The 25,460-nt window shown below is 43.9% G+C and overlaps 1 long non-coding RNA gene across 1 annotated transcript; it reads right to left on the reverse strand.

The window, feature by feature from the left end:
• Window positions 1-4,848: 4,848 nt before the first annotated feature.
• Window positions 4,849-13,247, reverse strand: LOC116856396. The gene is made up of 3 exons (XR_004380575.1): window positions 12,604-13,247; window positions 11,693-11,786; window positions 4,849-5,727 (listed from the first exon to the last, which is right to left on the reverse strand). It is a non-coding gene; the product is annotated as an uncharacterized LOC116856396 (long non-coding RNA).
• Between the last annotated feature and the right edge of the window lie 12,213 nt (window positions 13,248-25,460).

Genomic DNA, 25,460 nt, shown 5'->3' on the forward strand with positions numbered 1-25,460 from the left:
AAAAATAAAAAACAAAGGACTTTCTGAGCCCCCATCCAGTATTTCTATGTATTTCACACTGTGCCAGGTCTCACTGAGACTATAAGAATGGTTTGTCTCATAGATAGATATTTTTATAAAGTTGATTTTGGCAAAGTGAGTATTTCTCCTTCTGGATCTAAAAAGCAAAGTGATTCTTATAATTTCTAAGAATATTTTTTCCCCAAGAGTCCATTGGGTCAAATTCAGAAAGGTTCTCACTTACCCAGGATCAGCGACAGCAAATTGAAGCCCTACTTCAGAGGACAGGAACCTGGCAGGAAGTTAATGATTCTTAAGGAAATCCCCAAGCTGGGACGAGCTCACTAACTGTAAAGGTTCGTTTTCACTGGGAAGCCTGTGTTGTAGACCTCTCTGTGCGTATGCTGACTTAGACCTCAGGTTCCCAAGGAGTTGTACTTGGGTTAAAATCTAGCATCTGAGAATTTAAAATGAAAACCTCGTCCTGGGTAACTGCTGTGAAGCACATCTATCTGCCTTAGATTTACATTTGGGCTGCCTCGGAAAGCTGTCCAAAACGACTTCCCTAATACAGCCCAGGAGTTTGGATCACGGAAGGTGTGACTTGCCAGTTTCCATTCTAAGCTGTGCCTGGGCTTTACTCCTGGTAATAGAAACATCCAATTCAAGAACTCCCTTCTCTTGTTCGTGACTTTCGTTTGTTAGTGTTCCCAACTCTTCCAACAGGGATACCTAGAAGAAAGTTTGAGATCATTATTCTTCGCAGCAGTTACATCTGACAGTTTCAGGGATGAAGAGAAGTCAATGGCAGGGAAACAAATCCTTTTACATCATTGAACTCTTAGCACTTTTAAGGACTACAATTCACTTGTATTGACGCTAAAATAAAATTTTTAAGATTATTTATTTATTTATTTATTTGACAGAGAGAGATCACAAGTAGGCAGAGAGACAGGCAGAGGGAGAGGGGGAAGCAGGCTCCCCGCTGAGCAGAGAGCCTGATGTGGGGCTTGATCCCAGGACCCTGAGATCATGACCTGAGTCGAAAGCAGAGGCTTAACCCAATGAGACACCCAGGCACCCCTAAAATAAAATTTTTAAAGAAGAGAGAGAGAGAACACACACATACCCCCACACACACACACCCAGAGAGTGCCTGCCTTGAGTTCAATCAACTGGGAGTCGGGAACACTGAGCGTCTCCATTTGTAAAATGGTAATAATAATACTCACCACCTGCTTCCTGGGGCTGGCGTACGGGTTTGTGTTCATTTCTGAGAGGGGCTTGAGATCCTTGAGTGAAAGGTGTGATGCACAGTATTATAATCTCCACCACAGGGTAACATATGGAGAGGGAAAGGAAGTGTATAGATACGTATGTTTCTGTTTAAACTCTGTGTGCAATGCTGACTTTTATCTTATTTTGCCTTTAAGCTAAACTGCATGGGTCACATTTAGAGCATATGTTGTTATCATTCGCCTTTTTTAGCTCAAGAAAATTGAGTGAATAACGGGTATTGTTTTCCTGTTTGCCGTGGTTAGAGTGGCTGCACGTTTCGAATTCTCTGACACACAAAATAGCAGATTACCCTGTTATGAGGCTCAGGGTGTGGGGCTTCAGTTGCGTTTCTAGCATCCGTGGATATTGCTGATCTATTCTGAACATTCTGAAATTGGCAAAGTATTCAGTTACAAGTGAAAAATTCTCTTCACCCTCCTTGATAAAAAGCGGACAATGAAACCATCGCACTATCCGATACCCATATGCCTCTCGCTCACAGCCTCTTAATTGGTCTAATGTGCTTTTCAGTTTTTGCTTTTCTCCTATAATGAGCTTCCACGTTAGTGATCTTATATTTTAAAGCCTTGCCGGGGACGCACAAGTGTGCTGGGGAAGAACCTACACCCAGCAGAAGACCTCTTTCTCAGTTGGATTTTTTAAATTACAAACCAGGTGATCCAAACCAAAAAGGTTGGTGGTGTTCCTAGGATGGAAGATGTGAAATGGGTTTAAGTAACACTGTATTAGTCATGAGGCAGCAATGGAGTAATGTTGACATGACTTGAAAGTAGCATTGTTGAGTAAATGAATATGTGAGAAGCACTTGCTAAACTAAATGAGTTTTACAGTTGTATGCACATTTGTGTAATCCTGTTTATTGATGCCTGAAACAATTTGCAAAATAGAAACAAATCCACGAAGAAGAAATATGTTTGGAATTATTTGTTTATATGACAATTTAAAAAAAACACACACAGGAATCCAACTGCCACATTTCATGCACTAAATATACCATATGTGGAAGCTTCCCCTCGGAAAATTCAGCAGCAACCTTTACTGTCTGATGCAGAACAATAAGAAAGTACCCGGCACCTTTTTTTTAAATTTTAACCCCTATGTCATTTACTTTCTCTCACAACTATTTTAAACATGAGAGTTAGTTTTGTAAAAAAAAAATTTTTAGCTAAGCCGAGTATCAGGAGACACTGCGCTATTGTCTTTTGTCTTTAGAAGCTAGTGAAGTCATACCATATTTCTTTTGAATCAGAGTATGACTGACAGAAAAAATAGGTGTGGGCACATTCTCCTGGAGAAAAAAAAAAAATCCACGTATCTTTACATACAAGCTTACGATGGGCTGGGCATGATTCTTAAGTACCTTATAAATATTAATTAATTAGTCTTCATTGCAGTCAACAATTCCAGTTGACAGATGAGGAGACTAAGGCCCAGAGAAGTTCAGTAATTTACTCAAAGTCAACCAGCTGATAAGTAGCAGAGCCAGGATCCGAAGGCAGGCAATCTAGCTCTGGCGTCCATGCTTTATCCACCACACTGCTGCCTCTCCGCACGGTAAAGCCTCCATGTGTTCCGGACTTTTTTTTTTTTTTTTTTTTTTTTAATTAAAGAAGATTCAGGGGGCTCTTGGGTAGCTCATTCAGTTAAGTATTTGCCTTCAACTCAGAGCATGATCCCAGGGTCCTGGGATCAAGCCCCACATTGGGCAGGCTCCCTGCTCAGTGGGGAGTCTGCTTCTCTCTCTCCCTCCCACTGCTCCTCTCCACTTCTCATTCTCTCTCTTTCTCTCTCTCTCAAATAAATAAATGAAACCTCTAAAAAAAAAAAAAAAAAAAGGAAAAAGATTCAGGTTCCCGGGTTAATTTGTCATCTAGACGCCAGCCCTTTGTTTTGGGAGCCCAGATCCCAACCACAATCTGCCTCCATGCCTGCTGGCTGTTTGGACCCACGGGACTCTGCCTTGCATACCCATTCCTCTGGGCCTCTGCTTTGGTGGGAGAAAACTTGTTGCTGTCTGAGTCACTTAAGAAGTACAAGTCGCCGTCCCCTTAGCCCTGCCGGCTGCAGTCCCAGACTGGATCCCTTCTCCAGGTTTGGGGTTAATCAACTGCAAATTCCATTAGCTTCATACAGAGGGAAAATAAAGAACAGACAGCTTCACGTAGGAGCCTGAATTCAGGTGTGGCTCCTCAGGCTGGCCCGCAGGTATCAGTGGTTTCCCCTGCCTCCAAGGATCCATGCCCTCAGTGGGAAGACAGATCAAATGGGGCCTGTTCCAGAAACTTCTCTGCCACTGAGAAAGCTTTCAGAGTGGACCCCCAATGCACATCACAGGCTTCTTTTTTTTTTCTTTTTTTTCCTTTTATGGAAAGATGTAGAATTTGAAACTCCGGTTCATTACGGTCCAGCAGCTTTGAGAACGTTTCCTAGGCGCACTCAGGCTGTGTAAGGCTGACAACTGATTTCTCTGCCCACCAGACAGAATGGCTCTGAGGTAGGGTCCGAAAGGCTGCCTTGACTTTGAGGTGGGTCCTCACTTGAGGCTTTGGGCTTCTTTTCATAAGTCCTGATGTAGAATGGCTTTAAAACACAAAATAAAAGCCATTTTCCAGAGATCACTGGTGTTTTTCAAAGAAGAACAAAATGGACTTGCTAGGACATATTCAAATACAAGCTGTTAGTTTCTCATTAATCTAAGTTGACCAAACAAAAGCGTTCCTGGTGGGATGAAAGAAGTATTATATAGCCGTGTTGAGTAAGTTAGCAATTTCCCTAAAAACGCGCCCTTCCAGCGGTCCGCTTGTGGGAAGCTTCCCATGATCAGGTGAGAGTTCAATTTCCGTCTGACTTTTTAAATGCCATATGGTCATTGTCTCCACGCTTTTCACTTTCTTTGAGTCCTTGCCCCTCGTCATTGGCTGGGTGACTGTTTTGCTTTTATAATTTTCCCTAGTTTAATTGCTCATCTCCTCCTACCCTGTTTTAAGGAAAATATTGTCACCATTAAAATAGAAGAAAAAAGCAATAGCCCCATTGCTGGGAACTTATAAGCTAACCGACCCCCTCCCCATCACAAATGGTCCCTTTCTAATCATAGTTTGTGGTGGAATGAAAGATGCAATTGTCTGGAAGGGATGAATATGGGATCCATGCTGGCTTGGGGGTCAAAGGTCATCGCCTGCAAAGGTCCCTTTCTCTCTGGCACGGCTCCCTTTGTATAGCATAGTTTGGCAGCTATCTGCTTGCACTTCGGCTACCTGCCAGTGCAGCTGGTACTGTGTCTGGTGCAGACAACAAAGCCTCACTCAGCAACCAGCAGCTCTGCATGGGGCCGCTTTTCTCAGATGACAAAGAAAGATGGGCTATACATTCTACCATCGCTGCCCATTAAAAGGACTCTTAAATTGCATTACTACAAGTTATTGTTAATTATGTAGTAGTCACTGGAGCTGTAGGAGCTTTCCGGGGAGGGAGCACGATTTGGCTATATGGTGGGGGGGAGGGCATGGGGGGGGAGGAAGTGGGGGAGGGGGTGGTTGTTGAGAGAAGGGTAGCCCGGAGCAAGGACTGGCGGTAGGGAAAAACCTTTCTCTAGCATCATGAATTGGGTAAGCCCTCAGTGCTGGGTGCAGACGATGGGCTCTGCAGGTTAGCAACATAGCTGCTGAAGAAGGAATCAATCGGCAGAAAGCATCTCTGATCCGGACAGTTTGGAAATTGTCCTGCCCACCCTCCATTCAAAAAGCCACATCGGAGGTTTCCAGTGTTTTCATTGAAGAATAATTTTAAGCAATTTATCACTTGGCTGTAATGCATTCGCTCTGGGCTGAAATCAATAGGTCCTGCAATGGGGAGATAAGCAGTGTTTGAAGGTTGGGAAAGAGGACCAGAGGTTGCCTATTGTCAAATAGCCAGAAAATTTAAATTAAAGTGATATGTTTACCCCATTTGGCCATCTGGGGTGGCAATACGGCTCCATTGGTGTTACCCAGGTTTTTCAAGGGTGGATTCTTTGAGATTTTTTTTTTTTAATTGCTAGGGTCCCATTCTAGCCGCTGCTTTAGAAATCACATCCATATACCCGTGTGCCCCCAAATTCAGAAAAGCCTCTCAACTGTTTGTGTCGAATTCCTTTGTACCGTCTTGAGTCCGTATTTGTTTTCTCTCTCCCTGTCCTTCTAATGGTTCCTAAGGCAGTGACTGAGGTTTTAAGATCTGGTAATTCATTTGCTTGTCCCTCCCAGCAGAATAAAAACACCACACAGCTTCCAAAGGGGTTGAGCGTGAGGCCTTATCAGTCTTCTTTGGCTTATTTTGAGGTTTTTGGCCATTGAAATGAGATGACGCTGCTCTCGAAATGTCTGGCAAGTTTTTCATGATGTGTACCAAACTCTAGCAGCGAGAGGATCCCAATTTGATGTAATTTCCCTGCAACAACACAGAGGCTTTACTTTTTGCTCCTCCCCATCCCCCACGCTTCTCCAGCACCCCCTTGTCGCCCCGCACCCAGCCTCCGCCTGCCAATCCTCTTCAGATTAAAAGAAAATCTAAGGGAAACAGGACACAATGGGGGCAGATGAAAGTCCACAGTCTTTAGTTTCTATCTTTCCTTCTTGTGTCTAATTTTCCGCTTCTTGGTTGTTCTGATCTCAGCTATTTGCAATAGTTATATATAATTTAACATTATACAAAAGTATTGTCATATCAAACATAGTGAAATGGATTCCAAAAACACCATCTGGTATTTGGGAATGCACTGTGAGTTGGGAACGTGAGAAGAGATATTCTTTGCCACTTTGCTTGGGATCCAGCCATTAGCAGTGTAATTGCCAAGAAAAGGTGACAGGCTCCAGGCTTAAAACAAGTGGGTTCCTCCCCCCACCCTCGCCTATTAACTCTTGTGAGTCCTAAACCACATTAAAAAGGACTCTGAGGACAGAGCAATTTAGAACCAAAAAAAAAAAAGAAAGAAAAAAGAAAAAAGAAGAAGAAAAAGAAAGAACAGGACCATGGAATCTGAAGACAGAGAAACATACCCATGGCACTGGTTGTTATTATCGTTTTATGAAGAAAGTAAAATAAGAGGAAATACAATGAATCAGATACGGCGCAGTGAGAGCTGGGGATCGGGTTAATTGTGCTTGCAAGTTATGGGGTTTTTCAATGGATTTGCATGATGAGAGTTTTAGTCCAAAGCTTGTTTCAAAATCCTCATTAGTTTCCTCTAATCCACCTAAAAGTATAAAGACCGAGATTTGTGAAGGTCATCGGCGATGATTTAAACCTCTTTAATATCATGGAGATTTGCACCCATGTCTCTACAGGAAAAAGAGAATGAATAACTTTGAATTGTCTCCTGTATCTGTCAGAGTTTCAGGCACGGCCATGTGAGAGAAACAAAGAAATTCAGAGAACACTGTTATTACAGACCTGCGCTTTGTTTAACCAATTTGAGATGAGAACAGCTACGTAAATAAATAAATAAATCCTGGGTACCGGGGAAAGAGGCGTTATCCTACTGGACAAAAATGAGAGAGGGGACCTCTTAGCAGGAGATAAAAATAAGGAACAGCAGGAAAAAAAAAAAAAAAAAGCCCCACCACTGAAACCTCTCATAGCTATGTTCAATCTGGCATTCACAACCTGGGTCTGTATCTGTTTCCAACGACAAAAATAGTTTACAAGGGTCACAGTCTTTTTTTTTTTTTTTTTCCACGCAGTGTGTCAGAAGTTGGGCTGTGCGACCCAGAACTGCCATTCCATTACACAGAATAAAATGATATCTGGTGGGTGGATAGAACGCTTGCCAAAGAAGACACGGGGAAAGCTAACCCTCTCAGTCTAGCTCCTGTTTTTAAATATTTATATCTCTGGCAGACTTTTTGGGGGGAGAGGAAACTGAAAGCTCTTTCGCTATCTGTCATTTCAGCCAGGCAGAAGAGAGAGTCTCACGACTTGATTTTCCTCGAGTTTGGCACCAGGAACAGGCGATAGCATTTCTTCAGGGCGGTGAATTTCTCTTTGTGGAAAAACCAGCCTGGACCAAGGATTTTTTACAAGAGCCAACAGCCGCTTTCCATACCCGCCTGGGGCAGGGCCAAGTTCCCATTAGCACTGCTGTTACCAAGCGCGTGTGCCTGGGCCTGCCTTGCAGTGGGCCACTGCTGACCTTGATCGGGGCCTGCTGGAAATCTCTGAGGGAAACTGGGGCGGGGGGGTGGGGGGGACCCGGTTTGGGGGAAGTGCGCTGTGCAAGAAACAGAGCAGCCTGGCTCCCAAGCTGGCCTGGATGGGGAATTCTCTTTGTGATCTCCAGTTTTTCTCTGCCCACCCCACCCCCTCAGGTCCCTCTCCAAGGAATCAGTCCCTAAAGGCAATGGACTGCAGCTTCCTTCTCTGTCTCCCATCACCCAGACTGTCACCTCCTTTGCTCGGGGTCTGGAATATTCCATGAACCTTCTAATACTGTGGGGCAACCTTGCAGTGGGCATCGCCGTGGGTTGGGCAGTGGGCATCGCTGTGGGTTGGGCAGTGGGCTTTACAATCAGATAGACCTGCATCTTCCTCAGGGCCCTGCCACCGACTCGCTGTGCAAACACAGACAAGTTCTGTGGCCTCTGCCACAAAGTAGTAGTGTAGCTCATTCCAGCAGGAGGGTTGCATGGAACACACAAGACAGTTTGTAAAGAATCTGGACCACTGCCTGTCACCCCGTGAACGTTCACTATACCAAAGTTATTGTTCACATAATCAAAAGATGCATATGGTCCCATCAGAAAGCTTCTAATACATCCCTTTTTTATACAAACTGTTCTGGTAAGTGCTAGGGATGCCGAGACAGAAAAGACGCAGAACCTACCCTCAGGGAGGCCTCCATTGGAAGAGACTGGTTCTGTCAGCTACAAAGCGGCTTAACCTTCTCTCTCTAGTCACGTGCCTTGTAATTTCCAATTTTCCCAGATTTTTTCTATAGCGTCTTTTAGCAATAATAACAACCATGATTGTAATAATAGAGGATAATAATAGTAATAGTAATAATAATAGTAATATTAGTCAAGCTTTGCCATGTGCCAGGCCCTTTACATATAGGAGTTCATTTCATTCTTTAGCTATATGCTATGAGCCACGATTATGGAAGAAAAGCTAGGGAATTAGAAAAACTGAGTAACCCCCACAGGGGTAGGCAGCCAGTAACACGTAAGAATCAGCGAAAATCAGGAATAATTTCCTTTTGTGTTCTTCGTGGGATTGAGTACACGTGATTCAAGATTCCAGGATTCTAGTGTAAGTCTGATGGTGACGGTCTTATCAGTTGTTTCAGAGAGAGGCAGAATGAACCAAGGGACCAGACACATTATTCTTCCACCAAATATTTTTCCAGCATCCACTATAGGCTTTGGGTGTTCTGATAAACACAAAAATAATTTGGTGCAAATTCTTCCCCCACGGAGAGCAAAATCCAGAAGAGGAAAGAAGGACTGTTTCTAAGTAACTATTACTTGGTAATAGAGTGATTTTTCCCTGAGAGAGCTTCAGGAAATGGCATATCTGAATTCCATAACCTCCAGCATAGGCTGGGCCAGAAGAGACCATGAGAAAGGATTCGAGGGCAGGTAATAATGACCGTCCAGAAATGATGAGGAAAGGTGTTCCAGGTGGAGAGAAACACGCACAGAGGCACAGAGGGTATTCCAGGTGGAGAGAAACACACGCACGGAGGCACAGAGGTAGGAATGGGTCAGATGTGTACTGATAAGAGTTCAACGAAATAAACCGAGGAAAGCTTTTAAGGACATGAACTTGGATAGTCAGGACTGAGAGGAGAGGATGGATGTCAGAAGGAGTGGTACATTGCCAAATTTTATGTGCAAATTTGTTGCTTAATAAATATTCCTTCATGAGGACAACATATGCTGTTACTTAATAAATATTCCTGATGGGGAAGACATGTGCTGAGCTGATGAGGGGAAAAAAAAAAAAAAAATAGAACTTAATCATCCAGGGCTCGGTTTTTTTTATTGGATCCCATAAAACCATTCATTCATTGAAACTTTGGAACATTTCTAAGCAGATACTCCACACAAGACTAGGCACAGAAAACACAGCAATGTCTGTTCCTATGAGGCATTCACAGTTCTGGGGCAGAGACAACCATGCAAAGTAACAATTCCAAAATGCCGTGTCCTGCAATGCTGCCTTGGGGGGCAAGGAGGGGAAGCTTTGCAGAAAAAGTAAGACTAAGGTTCAAGGTTGAGATTCGTAGTCGTCCTTGGAGTGAAAGCACTTTGTGCCTCAGAAAAGCACTGTAAATAAATGTTACCTGACATTTTTGTATTCTTTTTCCCAGCCACAGTTTTGAGGTTTCTCGGCCCAAGAGGAAACATCTTAAAGATCACATGGCTTTCAGAATAGTTGAGTGTGGATGTGTGGATGTGGGTTTACGTGTATGGACATATATACTGGTATCATACTGAGAAAATGTTTTATAATTTCAAACTGATAACATTTACTTCTTCAAGTTCCACCATAAAGAGCAATGAGTTTCTTCAGATTCACCCCCAACATTTAATACTGGAGTGATAGGTGATGTTTGCAGTCACAGCCCCAGTATCGTCTTTCTTTCGGTGTTTTGTTTTGCAGACGTGGCCTTACAAAAATTCTGATTGCACTGATAAGTAGCGAAAGTGGTAACATCTGTGGGCTTTTTGTTTGTTTGTTTTTTGTTAACAGCTTGACTCACAATCTCAAGATACTCTTCATTTAATCTGGGCCAGAAGCTTCAAGGCAGGATAGCGAGACATTTCAGTTTCAGAGTTGAATCAGTAACAACACTTAACGATGGTTCTCTGTATTCTTTGACATAAATATGAAAATCAGACAGGAGGAGCCCAAAATTTACACTAACTCTAAAGTGGTCCGTAATGTGAATCATGAAGATCAGCATGTCTGAAGTGTCTCCATTAGAATGTTACAGTTTGGTAAAAGGACTGGCCAAAACAACTGATCTGATGTTAACTTGACATTTATCTGGGGTACCTGTGACTTACTTATACAATTTCAGGTTAAAAATCTGAATTCCAGAAAGACCCCTGCAGAGCTACGGTAGTCCTAATCAGTGACATATTTATAAGAATTTAGAATGTATATACAGACACGTATTATTACTTTTTTAACATCAAAGAGATTCTGTGGGTATTGAGATTGTTACCCTATTGTGATTGGTCTTCTGTATTAAAATTTTGATGAGAATTATTTTTGAAATAAAATTAATATATATCCATAGATATTGTTTAAGTTTTCTTCTGAGTTCATACAAAAATTAGTAACCTATCAGCACAAATAATTATGACAGTGGTCTCTAAATGTAATATATAGGGGCACCTGGGTGGCTCAGTTAGTTAAGCTTAACACTTAAGCTCAGGTCATGATCTTAGGTTCCTGAGATCAAGCCCCACATAGGACTCACTGCTCAGCAGGGAGTCTGCTACTCCTTCTCCCCCTGATGCTCATGTTCTCTCTCTCTCTCTCAAATAAATAAGATTTTTAAAAAATAAATAAATAAATATAATATGTATACACATAGACTTAAGTAGATCATGGATTTTTATCTCAATTATCAAAATAGTTAAAAATGTGTTACAAAATTAAATTTGCATGTAACACTACAATAATTTAAACTTAAATAAGCTAGCCCATAAAAACACAGTTAGAAAAATATCGATTGACTCCTAGACTTTCCCAGTGGATCAGATGCAAGGTAATTTTAAGTGGTACACAAGCATTTTTTATGTTAATAACTATGTACTTATGTATACATGTATTAAACATTGGCTCTTCCATTTTTTATAATACACATTTTATTTTACTCCTAAATGATTTATAAAATGAAGGAAATGGGTTAATTTAAAGAAAAATATGAAGTAAATAGTAACACAGGAGAATATAGAAAAAATTTTAACAATAATAGATAAATGACTGGAGTTTGCCAAATCCTAATGTAATACAACCCACTTTGTCAGTCCAAGTGGAGAAATGAAGGACCAGAAGACCATTTTTGGTGGCAGATGAGGACTTGCCCCCATTTATCCTCATTCCCAATCTAAGAAGACTATCTTATTCATACTACAAGAGCAAGATCTGCACTCTCAGCCAGTAGCTCTAATGGCTTTGCCATGTAACATATGTGACAAACCAACAAGACTTTAAGTCTTAATTGACAATCTAAAGATAAGCCAAGGCTGAATGTCAATAACCTCTTAGGGCTTCCCGAGCACATCTGGATATTTTCACATGCTCATTATGGAAAACACGACTCCAACAGGATTAAATTACAAATATAATATGCATATTATACATATAAATGAAATATATGTAAATTATAAAATGCTCTTACAAATAAAAAGTCCAAAGGTAGCACTGTCTTCAGTTATGGCTTGATCCAGCAACACGGAGTGGCCCAGTTTCTCCATTTTGCCTTTCTCAGAATCCTAAGGCAGGGATATTTCTGAGTTACTTCACCATTCATACAGAACAAGGAAGAGTCCCAGAATCCACCCCCCAAGGGAAAAAAAAAAAATAAATAAAGCCAAACCAAAAAAACCAAAGGGTCCCCTGGATCCATGTAGGTCTTATGGCCCATCCTTAAACAAAATTTACCATATGTCCCACATCTACAGTGGAACCTGGAAACACTGGTCTCTCTAATGGGAAATTAGAAGCTGTTGGGATTGGAGACAGGTTAAGATAAAGACTGGTAAGCCATCACAAATATTCCCGGTTGTGAAGAAAGAGTAATAATGTCACTGTATTGGAAAGTCTTTAGATTTGATCTGGGAGGGATTCTGGATACTTCCAGGGGTAGGTCATATTCTCCAGAGGTATTTATGAAGTGTTTGTATGCAAGGGCGGGGAAGAGTGTTGTACCTCATAATACCTTGGGTGTTCACACAGAGCCAAAGTCCACAAGGGTTTTTGTGTGAATTTTCCTAGTTTAATGCCACTTTGGGAGTATATTTTCCCACTACATTCCAGCCTGGGCCATTGCCCTCCTTAAGAATTTACTTCCTGGTGGCTTTTTTTAATGGGAGGGTAGCTGTGCAAAGATAATCGCCAAAAAGAAAAAACAAAACCATAATTTCCATTTTGAAGTTGAGGTTTGAGGTAGAGGGAAGTTAAATGGCTCTGAGAGGCTAAGGGCGACTTTCCAGGGAAGGTGTTGGCTCCCCTCCTAGTTTTCCTAGTTTCTAAGGCTTCCCACAAAGCGTGCGCTGAAACTCACCACTGCCCTTCAAAAAGGAAACTTACCTAGAAGTCAGCCTTCCATGGTTCACATTTTTATCCATTGCAAGTGAGGCTGCATTGTAATTGGACTCAAACAGTAGCCAAGAGGATGCAGTTCCCTCCAGCCCTAAGAAGCGGAAGCAGGATTTGGGAAGGTATTGGATCTTTTCTGAAGCCTCTTGAAAACGTAACACTGTCAGTGGCTGCCTTTGACCCTTACACCCTGAAGACCGAGAAATACGTTCGACTAAAATGCACTGAGCAGGGCCCATTCCCTTAAATGATCTCATCGAACCCTCACATCCAGGCCGTAAGTTATATGTCCACCCCACTTCACAGATAAATAAACAGAGGCTCAAAGAACCAAAATGAATTGTCCCCTACAGATCTAACCGTAGGCTACTGCATGACCTTGAGCCAGTCCCTTCTTTCTCAGAATCCCAGCTCCTCAGAGAAGTGAGGCCCTTGCTCTAGAATCGCCTCCCCAGCTGCCTCCATCCTCTCCAGCCTCAAAGTGTCTGTGCGGAGCCCTCCTCTTCCAGTCTGTGAGGTCCAAATCCTGGGCAGATGTCTCTCACCATATGCTGGGGGTGATTTAACAAGGCCAAATGAGCAGCCCCGTGGCTAGAGGCGCTCTCCATTACATATAGGTGGGTTGCTGCCGCCGGCCGGCCCGGCTGTCCCAGCCCTGGCCTGCTCCTTCTCCCAGGCACCAGCCTGCAACTGTACATGCCAAGCAGCTGAAGATATTTTTAAAGCTACAGCATCTGGCTCCTTGGCAGCCTCTACCCGCTGGTGGGCCGGGTGTTTTGGAGTTGCCTCTGGGCACTTCACATGGCTTGGCATCTGATCCATTGTCTGAGCTGCCTTTTAGAGCAAAGCTTTAATTGTAGGGTGGGGGTGGGGGAGGAGGGAGGGGAGGCAGGGGTGGGGAGGGTCCCCAGAAACCAACTTTTGATTATGACCTAGGTCTCCCCTCTCGAGTGACATCGGGAGGTCTCTGGATCTCTCACGGTGGGGTTTGTTTCTTGGTTTTTTGGGTTTTTTTTTTCTTCCCCTTTCCTTTAAAAGAAAGTGATGAAAGCAAAAAGAAAGAACATTTCCCCTCTGCCAGAGTGGGTTTGAATAGAAAGCTGATCAGTAGCCGCGCAGCTGCCCAGATCCTGCCCACCGTGCCCACATTCTGACTAGCTCAGAACACGGCTTTCTTGGCATTCAAACTTCCCTCAGGCTGGACGATCCCTCAAATGTGAAATCCCTTTTTTTTTTTTTTTATTCCTGTTTTTGCAAAAGACTCTGAAGCTCCCTGTCTACATCCAAATAGCCAATTCAAAAAAAAAAAATTAGAAAAAAAAAAAAGATACTGACACTTCATTCTCCCTGGCAAACTGTACAGCTGTATTAAGTTTTTTTCCTTTTTCTTAGAAAGGTGCATTTTAGGGAACACCAGCTCCCCAGCCTGGAAATTCAGGCTTGGAGACTTGGCCCTGTTTCAGAACACCAGTTTGAAGATGACTTCGAGTGAGGCTATCAGGCCCTGTGACAAGAAAATTATCTCAGTTGGGGCAACAGTCTCCTGTGTCCCGGGGCTGGGCCACGCACCAGCCTGCCTCTCTCCCCTCACTTGGCAAGAGCACTGAGTACGGACTTTTCTCCAGCCAGCAAGCATGGGGAGTCCACAGGCAGTGGCTACCAAGGGGTAGGGATGCCCCTAGGCAGGCATGACTGCTGGGGACCCAGCCAGGCTGGCTAGAGGGTTGTTTTCAGTGACCTGCTTTTATTGGGCATGTCCGTCTCCTCGCCTCCTTCCACTACACTGATAAAGGACCCCGGAAATCATTACTCCCACCAGAGCTGAGGCCTGTAGCTGATGTGGATAGCTAAGGGAAGAAGGGCGGGGGGTGGGGAGGAGCTGCATTGCCTCCACGTCTGCTCAACAGGAAGATGGCAGTGTTCTCCTCTGATGACTTGGAAGCTCGCTAACACTTGCGGAACACGTACGCTTCTAAGTGCTTCACACACATTAACCAGGTTAATGTTCACCACAACCCCATGATGTAGCTATTACCGTCCTCCCTTCACCAAGAGGGACTGAAGACTGAGAGGTGAAGTAGTTTCTCCAAGAGCCTGCCAATATATGACAAAACAAGGATTTAGACCCAAAGGTTCCTGCTCCATAACTCCCTCCCTTGACCATAAAATAAAGATTAATAAAAATGAAGGTTGACCTAAATTTTGACTCAACATTGAAGACCAAACTCAACTGTGAGCTGTTGGTTCTTTTCAGTCGGACTAAGAGGGGATTTAGGAAGAGTATTTAAAATAGAAAAGTATTGGGGCTCCCGGGTGGCTCAGTCGGCTAAGCGTCTGCCTTCAGCTCAGGTCATGATTCCAGGATCCTGTGATTGAACCCCACATAGGGTTCCCTGTGCAGCGGAGGGGTCTGCTTCTCCCTCTCCCTCTGTCCCTCCTCCCTACTTATGTTCTATCTCTCGCTCTCAAATAAGTAAATAAATCTTTAAAAAAAAAAAAGAGTAGAAAAGAATTGATTCAAGATGCACAGCCATTCCTAGCATTTTCACTACGGTCAATGAAGGCCATCTTCTTCTTTGGCCCTGTTAGCCAGAGGCCTTGACCGCAAGCTGGCCAACAGCAAGGAGCTGAATAAAGACGGGAAGTGTTTGAGCAGCAGGAACAGTGCCACCAAGGCTCAGGCATTTCAGAATTTTGAATGGTTGCCGAAAATCTAATTAAAACTGAGGCTGCTAAACAAACAAACACACAGAAACAAAAAACCTGAGGCTGCTTGAATTCATTAATTTATTCAAAATTTTTGAGTACCTTCTCTGCCTCGGGCATTGTTCTGAGTATAGCGGATACAACAGGGAAGGGGAGAAAGGAGTAGTAGGTGAGGAAAGGGTCCAACGTTAAATGGGGTGATCAGGCAAGTTGAGTCTGAAGAGCTGACTTTTGAGTCAGATGCTGTGGGAGATAAGTGATAAGCTGCGCAGGTGTCTTGGGGAAGAGAGGGAATTACCAGTGTAAAGGCTAAGGTAAAGCCTGCTTAGTGCACCCCAGGAACATCAAGGAGGCCAGGTGGCTGGAACAGAGTGAATGGGGAGAAGATAGTATGAGATGAGGTCAGAACTGGTAATGGAGGGGGCACTGATTGTAAACATGATCTGTTTAAATAAGCTTCATTTAAAGAAATATTCCCCCAGAAATAAAAGAGAGAAACATTCCCAGTGTGCCTGGAATAAAGGAACAAAATATGAGTGATGGCATTCCCCAAGAATGAGGCATGCGTGGGAGCGCTCAGTCAGTTAAGCACTCGCCTTGGGCTCAGGTCATGATCTCAGGGTCCTGGGATTGAGCCCCACGAAGGGCTCTCCGCTCAGCAGCAAGTCTGCTCCCTCTCCCTCTCTCTCTCTCCCTCTCCCTCTGTGATCTCTCTGGCTCTCACTCTCTCTCAAATAAATAATATCTTTAAAAGAGAAAAAAAAAAAAAAGAATCAGGAATGCATAACCTGAAGGTCACAGGACAATGCAGTTGGCCCCTACCTTGGCTCGGCTTGGTTCTCTAAGCCTTCAGATGTGCTTTTGTAAAATAAGACTAAAACCACAAAAACTGAGTCTTTTACTGAATGGGAAGGTGAACTTGGCAGCCCCACAGGAATGCCAAAAGCTATGCTCATAAGAAAGAAGCGGACTGAACACCCTAAACAGTGCTTCTATTACCTACTGCTGTGCCCAGAATCTGCCATTAAATGTCTACTCTTTGGATTCAGAAGGCAATAAATAGCGATGGGGGAGGGCAGGCACCAAAGGCAAACCCCTCCTATTTCATAATGCTGTCAAATACTGAAGCATGTATCATTCTCTCTTTACTTTGTTCTCTCAATTCTAAGGCTTCCTTCCCAGCATCTTGTAACTTAACAACCTGGGAAATGCCCATCAAGTATTATACTTGGTTTCCTAAAGTGGTAAGAGCCACTGGGCCCAAAACTCTCACATTCTCCAATATGCTTTATGGTCCCTATCTTAGACTAAATGGGCAACAGTCCAACAAACCCACAAACAGGGATGTTATTCTGCATTTTTCTTTTATGTCGGCAGAGGCTAAGTCCAGCTGTGTGACTTCTCTGGGCCTCAGTCTTCTTATCCCCACAGTAGGAGTCCTAACTCCTGCCTCACAGAGATTTTGTGAAGTTTAAACTTAAAGTCTATAGAGCTCCCAGTGTGACACCAAACAGAGAAAGGATGGAAATGGCACGTCAGTGCCCTTGTCCTATCTGTAAGAGGAAGGTGCTGGCTGAATCATTCATTCAACAAATGGGTTGTGAACACCTTCTCTGTGGTAGTTGCTGCACTAGCACCCACACCTTCAACATTTGACTCTTTGATAGGAAAAAGAGTAAACAATGAAAGTCTGAGGGACTCCATGAAGGGTCTACAAAGTTCTGCTTATCAGCCTGCCATTACTCATACAAAGGGGAATTTCATGAAATAAGGCAGTCAGAGAAAGATAGATACAATATGATTTCACTCGGATGTGGAATTTAAGAAACAAAACAGGAAGGTATGCCTGGGTGGCTCAGTTGAACTTCCAATTCTTGGTTTCAGCTCAGGTCATGATCTTGGGGTCCTTGGGTCAAGCCCCACGATGGGGCTCTGTGCTCAGCACAGAGTCTGCTTGAGATTCTCTTTCCCTCTGCCTCTGCCCCTGCTCCCTCTTGAGTGCGCTCTCTGAATAAATAAATAAATAGATAGATAGATAGATAAATTCTTAAAAAAAAAAGGAAGGAAGGACGGACGGACGGACGGATGGACGGAAGGAAGAAGGAAGAAGGAAACAGGTGAAAGAACATAGAGGAAGGGAGAAAAGAGAGAGAGAAGGAAACAAATCACAAGAGACTCTTAACTATAGAACAAACTGAGGGTTCATGGAGGGAGGTCAGAAGGTGGGCAAGATATGGGTTAGATGGCTGATGGGTATTAAGGGGGCCACTTGTTGTGATAAGCACTGGGTGTTTTATGTAAGTGATGAATCACTAAGTTCTACACCTGAAACCAATTTTACCATATGTGTTAACTAACTAGAATTTTTTTAAACATTTTTTTAAAGATTTTATTTATTTATTTGACACAAAGAGAGAGATCACAAGTAGGCAGAGGCGCAGGCAGAGAGAGGTAGGGGGAAGCAGACTCCCTGCTGAGCAGAGAGCCCGATGCGGGGCTTGATCCCAGGACCCTGAGATCACGACCCAAGCCGAAGGCAGAGGCATTAACCCACTGAGCCACCCATGCGCTCCCAAACTAGAATTTTTAAAACTTGAAACAAAAAAGTAACTAAAAGGGTGAATATCAAGGCCTCTCTAGGGAAGTTTATACTTCATACTTTTTTCTTCCTAGCTTTCATTTATTGCTTTATTTCCATGATTCTAGCAAGTATTTTAAATCAGTTGCAATATTATGACATGACTTTATAATGCAAAGTCCACAGTAGTTCATGTGGATGGCTACTACATGGTAGACAAATACTCATTATTCTTTTAATGCCCTCCCTTTAATGCCCAGGAGGCCCCTCCCAGGACTCTCTGGGAGCTGTGGGGTCTCAGAGCTCATTAAAGGAATACAAAGCATCCACATTATTAGTGTAACTTAACTATTTCTATAACATGGCAGGTATGCAAAATGTTCTCTGATGATTTTTTTTATAACTCTCTGCTCTGAGCATCAATTTTTTATTTACAACTATATTGTTAGGATCAAATCATTCCATGGGGTAGACTACTTCATCATAACAACCTGAACCAGCTACTCCAATGTCCTCCCTAGGAAGGAAAAAAAAATTTCTTTTTTACTTACTTACTTGTGTATTTGGAATCAGAAGTAATATTTTCCAAAGCACATTGCAAAGAACATCAGTTACCTAAGAGTTACTCAAAAAGAGTTTCACGGTCCAGCAAGCCCAACACAGTGAAATAGATAACTTGTCAATTTACAGTAGAATTTTAGTTTGTGGCATTTCCTAAAATCATAAAACCAGTATGTTGAAGACATACATGGAGATTACATGGAGAGTAAACCTGAAAGCACTTGTGGGCGTGTGATTTCCAATAATCCCTATAAATTTGTTTGGTAGGGGTCAAAGTCATTCCCCTGCACCTGGTGGAAAACTCAAACAATTCTATGACTTTTCTGACAACTCATACAATAACTCAACTTTGAGATGCCAATATATCAATCAATATTTCAAACTTCTGGGTCAGCTACAGGAGGTGGGTAGCATGCCTCCACACAATGGGTGTCCCTGATTTTGTCTCCCTCCGTCTCCTCCCTGGGCTTGCTTATTGTGACATCTGGCCCCTCTGTGGTTGGGGCACAGGGCTGGGGAATTGGGATGGAGGGAATGTGTAGGAAAGTTACTCCTTGATAGGAACCTTCATAAGACAGCTTTGAGATCTCCAGGCCTGTCAGGTGTTAAGAAATGACTTACTTGTCATGTGTACTTTTGTGGGGTTTCAGAGGGTCTTCTGCTAGGCCCCCAGCTACCTCTCCCTCCATCTGACCCTCAGTAGCTATAGCCACTGATGCACATCACTGATGTCCTCACTTTGAAAGCCTTCTCCATTGCAGGCTGCCCTTTGGAGTGGGAGCCTTCTTAAAGGACCCTGAAGGAAACAGATGGAAAACTCCAGTAGAGTCACTGAAGGGAGTTTAATGAAGGGACTGTTCATCATGGAAAGGGCAGGAGAGGGCAAGACTATCAAAAGACCAGGAGTGACTTGAAACTAGAAAAAGCAGAGTATGTTACCATCGCTAATCCTAAAGGGCCACGTGAAAGAAAACCTATAGGAGATGACCACCTCACTGTGGCCTTCCATAGCACGTCTTGCTAGCCTACCACCCATCCAAGAAGCAGTCCAGGGAATGAACACCCCAACCTCTTTCCTCACATGCACCCATCTCCCCTGGTGCCTCCTATAGGGGAAACCCAAACAAAAGTCAGAGGGCAAGGAGAGATCAGCCCCCTAGGACACAGAGCATGGGACACAAGGGTGGAGAGCAGATTTAGAAGAGCAAACAGTGTATCCACGCATGACCCCAAGAAGATATTCTTAACACAGTCTCCACCAGAGACTGACCCTCTCCTGATTCTCACTTCTTCTTTGACTGAATTCTCTCTTCATCTGCCTACTCCAGATGTTTCAGACATGTCTCCATTGCCCTAACCATTCACTTGTTCCTTCTACCTGGAATCCTCTTTCTCTGCTCTTTACATAGTGAAAGCTTTTTCACTCTTTACAATTCATTTTAAGCATCACTCAGGGTATTTGCCATAAATTTTTTTTAATTTAATTGAAAAAAAAACTGTACTTCTTTTACACATTGCTTTGTGCATTTGAGATTCATTAATCATTTTCAATGACAGTCATTTCTCTCTTCTCCGCTGGACACAAGCTCCTTGAGGGCAGGGGTTTGGTCCAGGGAAATAGGCTACTTTTTCCTGGAGTCTCACACACAGAGGGAGCTCAGGAAGGTTCCGACAAGGGATTGGCTTCCCATGTTGGGGCCTCAGTTTCCTTAGTTAGAAGACGAAGGACTTAATGCAGCTGAGGACATGAAAGGCCCCTTTGAGCTCTCAAATTCTCTGAAATGTAAATGCTATTCCCCCAGGTGAGACCCTCTTGACTTCTCTGTCAAGAAACTTCTCCCAAGTTTATACATTAACCAGAGAATACAGTAGGGGGAGAAGGTTAGGAAATCTCAGATTACTTATGAAAGGCAAAAAAAAAAATCACATTACAGTGAATGTATACAGTTTCACAAGGAAATGAGCAATCTCTTCTTTGATGGAATATGTGAAAGCTAAACTGGAAGGAATAATTAGATTAAATGGTGATGTAAACTGGAAAGGAAGCCTTACTTCCTGCACTGCTCCAAATGTCTTACAGGTGTCAGCAGGACCCACCGGCTCAGTAATTAGAGTGCTCTAACTGTCTCCACTTCACTATGTGCAAGTGATTGAAAACGGGAGTTTCATGGGGCCCCTGGCACCAGAACATTTTGGTGAAATGAGCTTTGTTCTCAGTTACGAGGAATAAAATAAAAAACAGGAATCGTAGTGCATGGGTGTTGTAATGGCTTCTCTTTTACCCCTTATGGCCGAGAGTTCTGCTGGTACATGCCCAGGAGCCTTGTAACCCCAAAGAGTGCAGAGTGCATAGCCAAGGGGTGTCCAAAGGTGAAGCTGGAATGCAAAGCTCTGACTTAAGAGTCAGCAAAGTTTTATCAAGTGCTGGATCTTCCACTGAGAAGGTGTGTAGTCTTTGGAAAGCCAAAGCCTGAATTATCTGACGCAGGCAAGGGCACGGTGTCATTTCTGATAGAGAAAGTTTCTGATATACAGTGGAAGCCCCATAAAATAATGAACAGGGGCACCTGGGTGGCTCAGTCAGTTAAGCATCCGACTCTTGGATTCAGCTCAGGTCATGATCTCAGGGTTGTGAGATCGAGCCCCAAGTTGGGCTCCACACTGTGTGGAGAGCCTACTTAAGATTCCCTATCTCCCTCTTTCTCTCCCTCCACTCCCCTGCTCATGTGCTGTCTCTCTCTCTCAAAATAATAATAATAATAATAATAATAATAATAATAATAATAAAATGAACAAAATTCAGCTTTGGAGCCAGGCAAACTTGCATTCTAACCTAGGGATGGCCATTTGCAATGTGGGGCACCGTAGGCAAGCTACTTGTCCTCTCTGAGCCTCAGTTGCCTTATATAAAAGCTTGAGCATAATAAGGCCCATATCACAAGCCTGCTTAAACAGTGACTTAGTAGGTTCTCTAAAACATGGTAGCAATAACAAAGCTCCTCCAGGAAGTGGACAGGTCAGCCCCTCTCATATCCAAGAAGCTAGGCTTTTATTTTATTCGTTCGTTTATTTATTTGGCAAATATCTACAGAGTACCTCCCATGTGCCTTGTCCAGATTATACAGTAGTTAGCAAGGCAGCCATGGTCCCTGTCTTCATGAGCCTTGCAGACTAGGTGAGGTAGGAGAGCACAGACTTCAAATAAACAGACAAGTCTATGAAAGAAAATGCACAGACCTAAGAAAGCAATTAAGGCAGGGGCACCTGGGTGGCTCAGGTGGTTAAGAGTTTGACTCTTGGTTGTGGTTCTGGTCATGATCTCAGGGTTGTGAGATTGAGCTTGGAGTGGAGTTTGCTTAAGATTTTCTTTCACCTTCTTCCTCTGCCCCTGAGGGAGAGGGTGGGTAGGGACAGAGGGAGAGGGAGAGAGAGAATCTCCCTCTTTCTGAAAAAAAAAAAAAAAAAGAAAGAAAGAAAAAAAGAGAGAAAAGAAAGCAATTAATGCTAAGTATTATTTAGATGATAGAGCGCTTGGAAGATTGTTCTGACGCAGTGACATTTAAGCTGAGAATTAGAGAATAAGTTGGTATTATACAGGAGAATTGTGGGCAAAATAATTGCTCCAGACTGTGAGATCAGTGAGTGAAGCCTTGGAGGTGGGGAGGTGGGAATGAGGGCAGGATGGCTACAGTTTTGTTAACAAGGGGAAGAAAGGGCGAGCTCAGGCTGGAGAGGTGAGCAGAGACTAACTCCAGTGGGATGATTCCTACATGCAGAAGAATACCACCCCCCATAATCCTTGTATGGGACAGAGTCCGTGCCTGGGTCCCTGGCTCCATGATGGCCAAGGGATCCTAGGATAGCAGACCAGGCCTGGTCTGGATGGGAGAAGACCTGGGTCCTAATCTCCTGTTTGTCACCTAATCTTTGTAAAGAAGGTCGTCAGCACACAGCTTCATTCCTGGAGGCCTCCGTTTTCCTCTCCTCAAATAAGATGTATTTGGGCAAAATCATCCAGCCTAAAGTACTCAGAGTCTCCATTTCTTGCTAACTTCCTTGGGTGTCATGGATATTGGGACTGTCACTTCTGGAAACAAAAAAAAGGGAACATGCGCTCTTTGCAGTCCTGCCCCCCTACCATCCCTGGAAAGTCTCAGGAGAGGTGCTTAAGAACAAAGAGGACGCCCCAGGGCCCCACAGAGGATGGACTGTCAGTAAGGTCAAAGCCGTCAGGGCAGAGAGACTGTTCCGGGGCTCCTGCCAGCCTTTGAGGAGGAAAGAGAAGCATCTTGCTCCCCAGGAGCGAGCCTGCAACATGATCCCAGAGAGGCGGAGCCACTCTGAGGACACCTGGAACAAAGGGGCCCTTAGATTTTCCGGTTGGGCCTGCTTAGGCCTGTAATCGGTTTAGCTTCCAGTCTACCAGTCCTGAGATTAGTCAGACTTCTAGTGATTTTGGCTGGGTGGGCACCGGCTAAGTCAGGTGGAAAGTTAAGACAATTACCCAGATGATCCAAATCTTGCAAAAGGAGAACAAATACTGAATTCAGGGCCTGGTGAGGCTTGGTTCCTGCAAGCATCAGCCTTACCAGATCATTGCTCAGCCCTCCATATCACTGGGCTAGGTGGTTGTGTTAATCCAAGGAACCCTTATGGAAAATTAGAATCTGAGAGAAATGAACACAATTCCCCCAGCAAGTCTCCGGGGAGACTTACCATGCACTCACCCTATGCTAACCCTTAGAGCAAGAGTCTTGATTAGCCTCTATTGGTGAGAATCAGAACCTTATTACTTGGGGTGCCTAGGTGGCTCAGTGGGTTAAAGCCTCTGCCTTTGGCTCAGGTCACGGTCTCAGGGTCCTGGGATCGAGCCCTGCATCAGGCTCTGTGCTTGGCAGGGAGACTGCTTCCCTCTCTCTCTCTCTGCCTGCCTCTCTGCCTACTTGTGATCTTTGTCTGTCAAATAAATAAATAAAATCTTTAAAAAAAAAAAAAAAGAAACTTATAACTTAGTCAAGTGATAAGTAGGAATTAGTAAACTGTAAGATAGTCAACCTTAAGTATTATATGATTCTAATGGTTATGGGGTTTGGAGAAAGAAGCTGCCAGTAGGGCTCAGGTCGAAGAGGACAATTTGCAGAGGTAGCTGGGTGTAAAGGAGAAACCTTCCGGCACAAATGAAGGAAGAGGATAATCCCAATTATGAGTTACATAAACAAAGCAAGGAGGTGAGAAAGAGTATTGAGAATTTGGGGTTGGGGGAGAAGCAAGGAGTTAACTACTGAGAAAGTGCTGAAATTTTTAAAATTCAAAGTTTAATCTAATTTGAGTTCCCAGCCAGTAGTAGGATTTTGGCTAAGGCTATGGGTTGAGTTGTATTCCCTAAAAGGGTCTGTTGAAGTCCCCACCCCCCAGTACCTGTGAATGCGACTTTATATGGACATAGGGTCTTTGCTGATGTTAAATCAAGTTAAGATGAGGTCATTGGGGTCGGCCCTAATTCAATATGATCAGAGTCCTTATAAGAAGAGACACACCTGTGAAGACAGAGGCTGAGACTGGAGTGGGGCTGTTGCAAGAGAGGAATGTGAACAAGACCAGAAGCTAGGAGGACTCAAAGCAGGATTCTCACCAACAGGTAGCATAGTGAGCCAACACCATGATTCCAGAAGTGTGAGACAATAAATTTTAGTGTTTTAAGCCACCTAACTTGTGGTACTTGTTACAGTGGCCCCAAGATACTTAAACATCCTCCTGGACACTGGTTTAATCTCAGCCAAGGTGCAACCATCCATCACACAGACCACAGGAGGGGATGGGACACAGCACCTAGAAAAGTGCTCTGTGCTCCTGAGCAGGAATTCCATTGCCAGACAAAGGGACTGTGCTCCCACAGCCTGGGAGGACATGGGCTAGAAAGGAGCTAGCAGCTGACAAGAGAAAGAATGGAGACAGTCTGGTTTGTGGGAAAAGGTATGAGCTTTAGAATGAAGTGGGCCAAGACTCTGTCTCCTACAGTCTGTGAAACCTTGGTCAGGTTACTTCCCCCTCTGGGCCTCTATCTCCTCAGCTAGAAAAAGGAGATGATAATTGAACGTAGTCCATAGAGGCAAGCAATTTTTAAGGAAAAAATACATGCATAGAGCCTGCCCCCCCCCACACTTTCCTTGGCCCAGGCCTTATCTGAGGGATCTCCCAAATGCTCACACTTCTACCCACAATGCTGTCTTTGTCCCCTCAAAATACACGGATTTCAGCATCAATCCAAACACCTCCAGCCATCTCCCCTTACCCAAATGTCTCCCAGCCTCTGGGCCCACTCTTGTCCCCTTGACCAGTCTAGCCAAATGACACTGGCCTCCTCTGAAACCTGTAACACATAAGAGCTTTTACCACCATGAGAAACTAAAAATCAACTTGCCTTTTCCCAGTATGCTCTGCCTCCCACCCCAGATCACTACCCTCACAGGAAGCCAAAGAAAGGAATTCAGCATCCTCCAATGCTCACTCGAAACCAGACCGTTACATTCCTTATCATTTAATTTAATTTCACTTAATTCCATTCTCATGCTATCCCTCTGATGTGGCTCTAACCTCTTTGTCTCCTCCTGGGAGAACAGCACCGGCCACATAAGTAGGTGCTCAATAAAACCTGTTCGCCTATACTAATGCCCTCAGTTTGCTTGGGCCAGTGTGAGAGAAGAACCAAAGAAAAGAGAGAGGACCTCTTGTGTCTCCAGAAAACTGTTCAATGCTGGCTGCAGCCAGCCAAAAGGGAAGCCAGCCAAAAATTCTGGCTCAGGAGCCCAGAATTTCCACCTGAGCCTCTGCCTAGCACACCTTGATCGGACTCTACTTCCAGCACTGCTGCCCCCACCAAGCTAACCATCAAGAGAATAATCTGGTTATTGGTAACCTCTTCCCAACACACCCTCATTGCAGGACAGCCTATTAGGCCGTCGGGCCTTATTAGTGCTCGTGGCAGCGCGGTCGAGTGTAACTG

Source organism: Lontra canadensis, unplaced genomic scaffold, assembly GCF_010015895.1.
Source record: "Lontra canadensis isolate GAN:19392208 unplaced genomic scaffold, GSC_riverotter_1.0 scaffold109, whole genome shotgun sequence".
NCBI lineage: Eukaryota > Metazoa > Chordata > Mammalia > Carnivora > Mustelidae > Lontra > Lontra canadensis.